The sequence below is a fragment of the Panthera tigris genome, chromosome A1 (assembly GCF_018350195.1).
Source record: "Panthera tigris isolate Pti1 chromosome A1, P.tigris_Pti1_mat1.1, whole genome shotgun sequence".
Classification (NCBI taxonomy): domain Eukaryota; kingdom Metazoa; phylum Chordata; class Mammalia; order Carnivora; family Felidae; genus Panthera; species Panthera tigris.
Window position 1 is genome coordinate 37,190,746 of NC_056660.1, and position 12,740 is coordinate 37,203,485.

A 12,740-nucleotide genomic window follows, 5' to 3' on the forward strand; every position below is an offset into this window, starting at 1 on the left:
TTTTTAAGAATGCACAATACATACTCAAAAGATAATTATTTCTAAGTATTGATCGTTGTTAAGGATAGCACCACTGTAAAATTGTATAATAGTACGTGCATGTTGGTAATTGAGGTGTTTCACATTTTAAAATAAATAAAATTTGAGATTCAAGTTTTTTAATATTCATACTATGTCAAAAGTTACAACTGTGTCTCTTAAAATTTTATTTAAAATATGTTAATAATATTCTCAAATACCATACAAGGATAGTGGGTTTTTTTCTTTACAGAAAACAGTGGATTCTCATAAGCCTAACATAAGTCAATCAACAGTTATCTGAAAATGCTGACTCAGAAGTGAAAGTTCTCATTCTAATCATACTCTATCAATTTCAGATCTTCTGCAACATTTTTTATAATGTCGCTGAAGGGCATATGGCCTTCTAGTTCTTTCAACACAATTCTTTAGGGAAATATTTCAGCCAGCAATCTTGAAAGTTTGTTGGAAGCAAAGTCTAAGTAAGTAGTCAAAAAATTAAAAATTCACTCTTGTGAATATGGCTCATAAAATAAAAGTTCAGGTAAGTATGGATGCATAGCATTGATTTTCTACTGATACCATAACAAATTACCACACATTTCATGGCTTAAGACAATACTAATTTATCACCTTACAGTTCTAGGGGACAGAAATCTGAAAGAGAGATCACTGGATGAAAATCCTGATATTGTGGCAGGACTGTTATATTTTGGAGGCCCTAGGGAAGAATTCTTTTCTCTACTTACCCAACTCCTACTAGCCTCCCACATTCCTTAGCTCCTAGATCCCTACCTACATCTTCAAAGACAGCAACAGTGTTGCATCTCTATTCCTTTCTTCCATAGCCACATCTCCCTCTCTCTTTCTTCTTCTGCCTTCCTACTTTGAGGACCCTTGTGATTACAGTGGAGCCAGGAAAAGGTTGAGAAAAACAAGGCCTCAGGGCTCCTGGGTGGCTCAGTCCATTAGGCAACCCACTCTTGATCTAGGCTCAGGTCATGATCTTATGGTTCATGGGTTCCAGCCCCGCCTCGGGCTCCACACTGAGAGTGCTGAGACTGCTTAGGATTCTGTCTCTCTCTCTGTCCTTCCCCTGTGCTCTTGTTTTCTCTCTCTCTCGCTCTCTCTCTCTCAAAATAAATAAATAAAATTTAAAAAAAAGAAAAAAATAAAGAAAAACAAGGCCTCCTCCAAATATATACAGTATATATATAATTATCTGTAATCCAGCCTGAAAAAAAACTGTTTCTGATGGGAAATATTTCCTAGATGTGTGCAATATTGAGAACAGCAGACCTGAAGCCAAACAACCTTGGCTTGAATCTTTGTTCTTCTACTTAATAGCTGTGTGTGACATAAGACAAGTTCTTATCCTTTTGTGGCACATAAAAAAATGGCAGAAACATCTTTAACACTCATCAAAGGCATGCAATCTATCTTCCCTTCCCGTGAATCTGGGCTGGCCAATGACTGACTAATAACGTGTAAGTGACACTGTACTCATTCTAAGAATTGCCTGTAAGAGTTGTGGAATTTCTGCCTTGATTTGTTTTGCAAAGCAGCTAACAGGTGAGGTCTGGCCTCCCTGAGGTTACCATGCAGTGAGAAGCACAGAAAGTCCTAAATCTCCATAATAAAACTGTTAGAAGAAAGGAATTTGGCAAAGTTACAAGACACAAAAATCAACATGCAAAAAGCAACTGTGTTTTTATGTACTGACAATAAGGTATCTGAAAAGGAAATTAAGAAAGCAGTAGGAATAAAAATACAATAACAATAAAAATGAATACCATGGTATCAATTATAAAATGCTTATAAATAAACCGCAAAGGTGAAAGTTTGTATGTTGAAAATCATAAAACACTGATAAAAGAAATTAAGGCAGACACAAATAAATGGAAAGACACCCCATGATCATAGATTAGAAGAATTAATATCGTTAAAATCTGCACATTACTGGGGGCGCCTGGGTGGCTCAGTCAGTTAAGCGTCCGACTTCGGCCCAGGTCATGATCTCATGGTTTGTGGGTTCGAGCCCCGTGTCAGGCTCTGTGCTGACAGCTCAGAGCCTGGAGACTGCTTCACATTCTGTATCTCCCTGTCTCTCTGCTCCTCCCCTGCTCATGGTCTGTTTCAAAAATAAATTAAAAAAATAAAAATGAAACATTAAAAAAAAGTTTTAAATGTGCACACTACTGAAAGGGATCTACATATTCAATGCAACCCCTATCAAAATCCCAATGGCACTTATTATAGAAATAAAATAAACAATTCTAAAATCATAGGAAACCACAAGATACCCTGAATATCAAATGCAATATTAAGAAAGAGGAACAAAACTGGAGGCATCACACTCCCTGGTTTCAAAACATATTATAAAGCTACAGTAATCAAAACATTATGGTACTAGCATGAAAATAGACAAATAGACCAATGGAAAAAAATAGAGATCCCAGAAAGAAACCTACACATCATGATCAATTATCCTTCTAATAAACGGCCTGAGTGTTTCCAATAAATCGTATATCCATGTGCAAAAAAATGAACTCTTAATTTATATCTTGGATCCTTACATCATTATTCTCTTTGGTCAATATCTCCTTTTTAGTGATATCACTAGAGTCTTTCCAGAAATATTCAATATTTTTTAAGTTGTGTAATTACCTTGAAAAAAAAAGAAGAAAGAAGAGAGTAATTTTTATGCATGAAGTTCACTGCAGTTGCTACCCAGTTTTTCTGCAAACTTTCGAAACCAACTGCTTAAATAGAGTCAGTAGTATTCACTGAAACTTTTCTCTTTCCACAAATACTCCTCAACTCATCTGCTATGATTTCCCATCATAGTGTTACAGAACACTCCTTTTTCCATGATCACCAAGGACTGTTTCTTCATCTCATGCCATGATTTATTTTCATCTTCCCTAAACTCTCAGCGATGTGATGCAATGTTGATCTCCTGCTTCTTTCTGAAACATGATCTTTCTTTGATTTCTAGGACTCCGCTGTCTCCCTGATTTTCTCCAGGAGTTTGGGAATCTGTTATGTCTCATCGTTTATTCCGTCACTAAATATTGGGAGTCTGTCACCAGCAAGTCCAGGTTCTCATACCATCCCCCTGATCTGTGTCCCCTTTTATGGACACAGTCCTGAATACTATACGTGTGTCAAGGACTTCAGATTCCTAGTTCCGACTTTCGACTCTTGTCTAACGTTCTGAACAGTGTGCCCACATGTCCCCACTTGAAATTGTTATCTAGACGTTCCTTATTCAAGAGAAAGTCAGATCTGTCCCAAACCAACTCATAATCTTTCTTTCTTGATTGCATCTCTCCTATGTTGTCTGTTCCATCAAATGGCATGCTCATATAACCAGTTATTTCACAAAAATATCTAGACATTACCATGAAGAATTTCTTGAGCTTCCGCCTTCAACCTATCCGAAGCCACGTCTGTTTCACTTTCAAGTACGTCTGAAAGTCGATTTTTTTCTATTTTCACCATCACTACTTCAGTCCAGTCTAACACCATCTCCTGCCTCTACAGGACTTCAATTCCTTCTTACTACTGTTTCATCTCTTACCAGCTCCTTCCAGTATAGTTACGGGTTGCAAACAAAAGCAGGTTGTTAACAATTCCAGACTGACTTTGCCAAAAGTGATTCAGACTTGAGGACTTCCATTTTGTTTAGGATAAACAGCTGAAAGGCTTAACAAAAGCTGTAGTGCCCTGTGATCAGTCTCCTGCTTATAAACCTCAAGCCTTGTTTGCAAGCCTATTTTCACCACGTCATTCAGCCCCATGGTCTTCTGCATTTCTTAAAGCAGCCATGCTTTCTCCTGCCGCGAGGTCTTGCACGCGTTATTCCCTCTATCTAAAATTATATTGCCCTCTTTTCATCTACACATTTCTTTCTCATCGTTCCAATGTCAGCTTAATGGCTTATTTCTTGGGGTCCCTGAGTGGCTTAGTTGGTTAAGTGTCTGACCCTTGATCTCAGCTCAGGTCTGATCTCAGGGTCGTGAGTTTGAGCCCCACATCGGGCTCCATGCTAGGTGTAAAGCCTGCTCAAAAAAAAAAAAAAAAAAAAGTATATTTCTTCACAGAACCTTTTTTCTGAAACCCTAAACTAGGAACAATTTAATATTATGTGTTTCCACCACAGTGTATATATTTTCTTCATAGGGTTTTTTAAATAAATTATATATAATAACTTTATTAAATAACAGAATTTAGAATCCTGTTTTTTGTGGTCAGCATTTTATTTTTATTTTTATTTTTTCCCTCCCCTCCCTCCCACCCCCCATCAACCCTCAGTTTGTTCTCAGTTTTTAAGAGTCTGTTATGCTTTGGCTCTCTCCCACTCTAACCTCTTTTTTTTTTTTTTTTCTTCCCCTCCCCCATGGGTTTCTACTAAGTTTCTCAGGATCCACATAAGAGTGAAAACATATGGTATCTGTCTTTCTCTGTATGACTTATTTCACTTAGCATAACACTCTCCAGTTCCATCCACGTTGCTACAAAGGGCCATATTTCATTCTTTCTCATTGCCACGTAGTACTCCATTGTGTATATAAACGACAATTTCTTTATCCATTCATCAGTTGATGGACATTTAGGCTCTTTCCATAATTTGGCTATTGTTGAGAGTGCTGCTATAAACATTGGGGTACAAGTGCCCCTATGCATCAGTACTCCTGTATCCCTTGGGTAAATTCCTAGCAGTGCTATTGCTGGGTCATAGGGTAGGTCTATTTTTAATTTTTTGAGGAACCTCCACACTTTTCCAGAGTGGCTGCACCAGTTTGCATTCTGTGGTCAGCATTTTAAACCCAGTGCCCACTGCACTGCTTCACAGGTTCTATTTAGAAAATCCATGATCTTGAATCATTTAACTTACTAGTAAAATATTTATATCCAAGTTTCTGATTTATAGGGCTAACGTCATAATAGATAAGGTCAGTGGATTAGCATACTTTAAAAATTCCAATAATATGCAATATAGAAAATGGATGATAAAGGATGACTTCTACTGCATCCAGAACATTCCAGCTGAACATGATTGAAATCTATTATTTCACTTCTGAAATAATAAAATAAAACTTTTCCAAACACTAATCAGAAGAGAGGAACGCAATAGGTACAAAATTACAGTGAACTAATGGAAGACCTGTGAAATGTAAAAATAATTCTTTTGTGCCTTGTTATCCACCATGTCCCATGGATAGAATTAAATATTTTGTCGGGTTTCTCTTTCTGCATACAAACTACCAAAACTTTACAGATTAAAATGGCACTCATTTTTTTTTTAATTTTTTTATAACATTTATTTATTTTTGAGACAGAGAGAGACAGAGCATGAACAGGGGAGGGTCAGAGAGAGGGAGACACAGAATCTGAAACAGGCTCCAGGCTCTGAGCTGTCAGCACAGAGCCCAACGCGGAGCTCGAACTCACGGACCGCGAGATCATGACCTGAGCTGAAGTTGGCCGCTCAACCGACTGAGCCACCCAGGCACCCCAAATGGCACTCATTTTTAATCTTAAAGTTTCATAGGTCTGAAGTCCAGATGGACCTCACTGGTTTCTCCACTTAGGATCTCACAGAGCTGAAACAGATGTGTCAGCAAGGCTAGGCTCACATCTGGAGGTTCTGGAGAAGAATCCATTTCCAAGAATTCACTTTATTCAGGTTTTTTCACTTCCCGGAAGTTGTGGGACTACTAATTGCATTTCTTTGCTGGCTTTCTCAAGGGGTTGCTTTTGGTACTTAGAGGCCATTCTTCTGCTTTTGCATGCAACTTCTCCCATCCTTTTTTAAAAATGGTATTTTTGGGGGCACCTGGGTGGTTCAGTCTGCTAAGGATCTGACTTCAGCTCAAGTCATGATCTCACAGCTTGTGAGTTCAAGCCCCATGTCGGGGTCTGTGCTGACAGCTCAGAGCCTGGAGCCTGCTTCAGATTCTGTAGCTCCCTTTCTCTCTCTCTGCCCCTCCCCTGCGCTCGCTCTCTCTCTCTCTCTCTCTCTCTTAAATAAATAATAAAACATTAAAAAATGTTTTTAAATGATATTTTTGGTACATTTTGATAATGATGATGATTCCAGTATAGTTAACGTACAGTGTTATATGTATATATATAATATATATGTATATATAATATATATAGCATATATAATGTATATTTTTAGATATAATGTATATATATAATGTATATATTTGTATATATAAACAAAATATATAAGTATATATAATATATTAATATATTATAATATATAATATTAATATATATTGTATATATAATAACATATATATAATGATTCACCAATTCTAGACATTATTTAGTGCTCATCACAATAAGTGTACCATTAATCCCCTTCACTGTTTCATCCATCCCTTCATTCACCTCCCACTTGGCAACCACCAGTTTGTTCTCCATATTTAAGTGTCTGGTTTTTTGTTTGTTTCTTTGTTTCTTTGTCCAGCCTTTCCATCTTCAAAGCCAGCAACAGCATATTGGATCCCTCCTTATTTGCGTATCTCTGACTTCTGTTGCTGCAACATGGAGAAAACTCAGCTTGTAAAGGCCCATGTGGTTATATTAGGCCCATACAGATAATCTCTCAAACAAATACCTACTTGCTAACCTTAATTATATTGGCAAAATTTCTTCACTATAGTGTCTATATTAGTGTTTGAATAGCCAGGGGCCAGGAATCTTAAGTGACCATTTTATAATTCTGACTACCACAGATATATATTCTTCTAGTTATGTATTTATTTTAAACCCAGTGGTTATACTGTAACAGAGAGAGAGGTGGCTTTAGTGGTTTTGAATTGATTAGAAGATGAAGGCAGATGTAAGGCATCCATAAGTATATAAACCTAAAGCAGTTTTGGTGACATTCTTTGTTGAATTCTCAGTGGAATTAGTAGTCTGGATGAAATAATTGCTTATATTTTGAAGTATTTAAAATACATTAATGTTGATAAATGCTATGAATCTTAGAAAATATACTGATTATTCATTCATAAGCATGGATATCCAAAGCTATGCAAAGTAAAGGTTAAAGGATGAAACTGTTTCCTTCACGCAGTCCCTAAAAGTTATAACCTGGGGGAAAAGGGAACTATCTGGGAAATAATAATTTGGCAAAATTTTAGTACTTCTGATTTAGTACTGGAAAATATTTTTTCTTCTTTTATTGAAGAATAATTGACATATAATATTCTTCTAATTTCAGATGTACATTATAGTATTTCAATATTCCTATCCATTATAAAATGATCCCCATGTCTAGTTACCATCTGTCACCATACAAAATTATCACAGCATTATCCACTATATTCCCTATGCTGTACATTATATTCCCATAACTTAATTACTTTATAGCTGAAAGTTTGTACTTTTTAATTGCCTTCATCTATTTTGCCCACTTCTAAAACCCTCCCCGTTCTGATAACCAACAGTTTGTTTCCTGTGTTTAGGAGTCTGCTTCCATTTTGTTTGTTTGTTCATTTTGTTTTTTAGATTCCACATGTAAGTGAATTCATACAGTATTTGTCTTTCTTTGTTTGACTTATTTCACTTGGTGCATAATACTCTCTACCCATGTTATCTCACATGACAAGATATCATTCTTTTATTTTATAGCTGAGTAGTATTCCATTGTTTATATATACGGCATCTTCTTTATCCATTCATCCTCTGATGGACACCTGGGCTGCTTCCATATCTTGGCTATTGTAAACAATGGTGCAGTGAACACAGGGTGCATATCTCTTCAACTACTGATCAGTTTAACACATCTTAGTTGTCACGTTCATGGTATATTTCAATACAACTTGTAAACTTCGGGTGTCACTAAGAAGGTTGCATAATAATTCATATAAATCATGAAATAATAAATTATGGAAACTATTTCTTGTAGATTATGTGTTTCAAAGCTGATGAAAATATCTAAGTTTTGCAAGTGGCTTGTTTGACCATGTTTTGTGTATGGTATTTCAGAAAGCATTGGAATCACTATAATTTTAAGAAAGCTACTTAACATGGCCTTTCAAGAAAGGAGATACATTTACCCAGACTGACAGATCTAAAATGACCTTTAAAAATGACTTTTTTCGAACTAGAATTTATAGGGATGATAATGACATGACATTTTATTGGCAACACAGTGTTGGAAGAAAAGAACATAAGTATAAACTGTGATGCACATTTAATTAGTAGATGGAGGTGAAGAAAAAGTAATGAATGCAGGCACACACAAACGCTTGACAGGATTTCTGTTGACTATTGTTAAATATTTGAACTTAGTAATGTTGTTGTTAGAGGAACAGAATCACAGGATGATAATAATGTATTTATCTGAGCTTGTCCTTATAAATTTTTATATAACCATTTAAAGATATGTTACTTCTGTAGATAAAAACAACAGAAAAGAAGAAAACATGGTTACGTGTCATAGAACTGATGGTGAAATGCATTTACTGTTATAGTTCCAGATTTTGATCAAGTGGGAACTTGGTAGAGAAACTGCTCTCAGGAATTAGACAACATGTGTTCAACTATGGATTCTGCTGCTTACAAACATTTAACACTGAGAAACCCGTGAAACCTTTTTCTTCATTTGATAGTGTAAGAGTTTCTGTAGGAGTTAATAAAATATTTTTAATAGTGCCTTATAATGCTTAAAGGGCACTCAATAAATATGAAGAATATTATTACTAACAATTCAATTTAGGGGCAATAGAAAACTTAGTACAGTCTTTCAGAGACACATATTTTAATTTTCTTATTGAAAAGTTGGCCTAATAGTGGGTTGTATATATCTGGTTAGAATATATAAATTTATGAAAAAAATAAGAAAAACAAAGCAAGGGGGCACCTGGGTGGCTCAGTCGGTTGAGCATCCAACTTTGGCTCATGTCATGATCTCACTGTCCTTGAGTTTGAGCTCTGCATCAGCCTGTTTCAGATTCTGTGTCTCCCTCTCTCTCTGCCCCTCCCTACTCATGCTCTGTCTCTCTCTCTGTCAAAAATAAATAAACATTAAAAAATTTTTAAAAAGAAAAATGAAAAACCTGTCACTCTCTCCACAAGAAGTAAAACTAAATTTAAAAAAATCAAATCTTTGAAACTCAAGAGAGAACATAAATTTCAAAGTATCCCAAATAGAACTCAAGACATAAGAGATTTCCAGCTGTTATTTTACTGGCAAAGCAAGAAGAGGAATCTGCTATAGATGAGAGAAAGGAAAATAAAACAATAGTTTAACATTCCACAAACATTTAGAAGTTTCATGTAGGCTATCATGATGGATTAGAATCCAGAAAGTCCAGTCACAGAAAAACTTCACAACTAATTGCCACCTCCTTTTTAGGGGTATTTTTCAAGTACATGCGAGTAGTATGCAGAAAACAGAAAAAGCTGGGTGGTGCAGAAAGAAACAAAGTTAGGAGAAAAAGCATAACTCCCCAGTGGCTCTTCAATTCACCCCCCACCCAGACACGACTTGGGGTATAAAACAGAAAGATTGTTCAGTGTCTGGAAAACTGGGGTATAAAGCACAAAAAGCTCTCACCATTGCTTAGATCTCAAGGACTGCTAAAGGGAAAGACGAAGCTAGTCTAAAAGATTTATACCGAACAGACACAGGAGGGTACACAAGAAGGAAAGAAGGTAACTAGGGGTCATTCTTAATTCTCAGAAGCCACTCTCATTCCTTGGCTCGTGGCTCCCTCCATCTTCAAGTCAGCAACTGAACAAAGAATCCTTCTCATGCTGTAAATCTTAAACCTCGTGTTCTGCTACTTGCCAGAAAAAATCACTATATTTTTGAAAGGGCTCACCTGATGAGATAAGCGCATAGGAGACAATCTTCCCATTTTAGAGTCCAAAGATTAGGGACCTTAATTATATCTGCAAAATTTCTTTTGCAAAGTAAACAATCCCAGGTGTAACGGATGTGGAGATGATGGGAGCCATCTTAGAATTCTACCTTCCACACCCAGCCACGTACTTCAGATATATGCTTTCATTAATCTTAAAAGTAATTTGGTACAACTGATATAATTACAGTTTTAAAACTTCAAAGAAATGGATTGTAAGAAAGAAAAGGATGATCTTGACAGAGGATTCTTTCCTCTACCCATGTCCCTAGCCCAAGGTCATCTAGAACAGACTCAACCTCACTGATATCTACATTTTAACAGAGACTCCATTTGAGGTATATTCAACTTCTTCCCCATGGGACTGTGAGCTAATAAATGGAGTTGTTTTAAAACACTATCTTTGTGTTCATTAGTTACATACATAGCAATAGAAAGATAAAAAAAAAAAAGTACCCTGCTAACTAAAAAGTGTTACACAAATGAGTAAAGTATTGTAGTTTTTGAACTTTTAGTGGAGGAAGACAAGTAGAGTAAAATCTTGTGAGCATAATTCCTTCTGGAAACATGCTTGTAATCCAAAGCACTTGTATAATCACAATGAATTTCCTTCCTCTTAAGAAATAATGGAAACTCAGATGATTCATTCCACAATCCCAAATATTCACATAAAAATGATTATAATACTGTCATATAATACATACAAAATATAAAGAAAAATACACCAATTAACCTGCACTTACCTTTGAAAACCTTCATGGCTGGTGTGGCAGAGACAAGAGAGAGGAGAACTATAGTGTAGGACAACTTTCACTATCACTAATCGAATCACTGCTATCTATTGGCTCAATGGAAACTTTTTTTTCTTGCACCTTGAACAAGCAACCTATCCAATGACACTTGCTTTGCCTTCTTTTGAGGATTTTGGGGAAAGGTGACATTGCATTGTGGTTAAGCAGATTCATCACTTGCATTGTTATACAGCCTTATTCGGGTGGTGTTTTCTACAAAATTTTGCAGTTTCCCACATTTTACACATCTCCCTAATCTCATTTGAAGTGAAGGATTCCTCTGACTTTTTCTCCACCTCCTCCACAGACGAGATACAGATATAGGCTTCTTATAAAATACTGCACTTTTGGCCACTCGCACACCTCGTCTGTACTTCTCGATGATTTCCTTCTTAACTTCCACTGTAATCATCTTCTTATTGCCTTTCTTTTCACCCTTTTTCTGCATGGTGGCCATTGTATACCCTTGCATGGATGTTGACTACAGTATAATATTAATAAACTCTTGTCATATGCTGTATTTAATGTAACTGGAAATAAGACAGCAGAGGAAAGGGTCTATATCCGCAGGCAGCCTGACCTAGAATGAAGCAGAACATTCCTAAGCTTACTCTTGTACGAAAAAGCAAAAGATGGTCTGTACGTTCTTTGAAGTGACTAAAAATATCATAGTACCAGTTGTGGGCACCTTCCAGCATTCTGAAAAAATCACTGGTTTCTACTAAACACTGCAGCCTGAGACTGAGTATCCAGAGCATGATAATCTCCCACAATCCTGCAGAGAGAGAGAGAGGGAGAGAGAGAGAGAGAGAGAGAGAGAGAGAGAGAGAGAAGAACCATAGGCTCAGTTGTGATCATGTGACATTTGGTGTCACATATTACTCAAATTGCAAGACATCACTTGATTATCAAATTAAAATTTATTGGAAATATTTACTCTTCTTGTGGAAGACTCACAGAACAAGTCACTCGCAATCCAAGGTTTTGCTGTATTTTCTTTACACACAATGGAATTTTAAAAATTAAATCATTCACGGTGCATGGGTAGCTTAGTTGGTTAAGTGTCCAACTGTTGATTTCAGCTCAGGTCATGATCTCATAGTTCGTGGGATCTAACCCCATGTCGGGTTCTGTGCTGTCAGCACAGAGTCTGTTTGGGATTCTCTTTCTCCCTCTCTTTCTCTCTGCTCCTCCCTCACTCATGCTCTCTCTCTCTTTCAAAATAAATAAACTTAAAAAATAAAGGAAATTATTCATTTTTTATTATTTAAATTATATTACTTTGATACCAGGAGCTTTGTAGGTGTTTTTTTGTTTTGTTTCTTTTTTGTTTTTACTGTGCTATAGTTCATAGAGTTAAAATTAGTCCCTTATATAACACAGTCTTACAAGTTTTGACAAACACACACTGTCAAGTCACCACCACCGCCACAATGAAGATCTAGAACAGTTCCATTACCTCAAAAAGTCCTCTGGGGTTGTTTTTATTCACCACTTTCCCCTAGTTCCAGACCCTGGAAATTATTGATCTGTTCCCTGTTCCTCTAGTTTTACTTTTCCAGAATGACAGATAAATGGAATCATGCATTATAAAGCCTATTGAGTCTAGCTTGTTTCAATTAGCAATATGCATTTCAGATCAATCCATATTGTTCTGTGTATTACTGGTTCATTGGATTTATTGCTGAATCATATTCTATTGTCTGGATATACCAGGTTTTTTATCCATTCATCAGCTGAAGGACATTTGGGTTATTTCTGTTTTTAGTGATCATGAATAAAGGTGCTATAAACATTTTTGTATGGGTTTTTATGTGTAATTAAGTTTTCATTTCTCATGGCCAAATACATGCAAATGTGATTGCTGAGATGTATGGTAAGAGGATGTTTATGAGAAACTGGCAAACTGGGTTACAAAATGGCTGTGTGATTTTGCAGTCTCAATAGGAATGTAGAAGTCTTGTTGCTATGGATCTTCATCAGTACTTTGCCCATTCATTCAACACTTGCTTATTTTAAAACTGTTTTATTGCTGAGTATT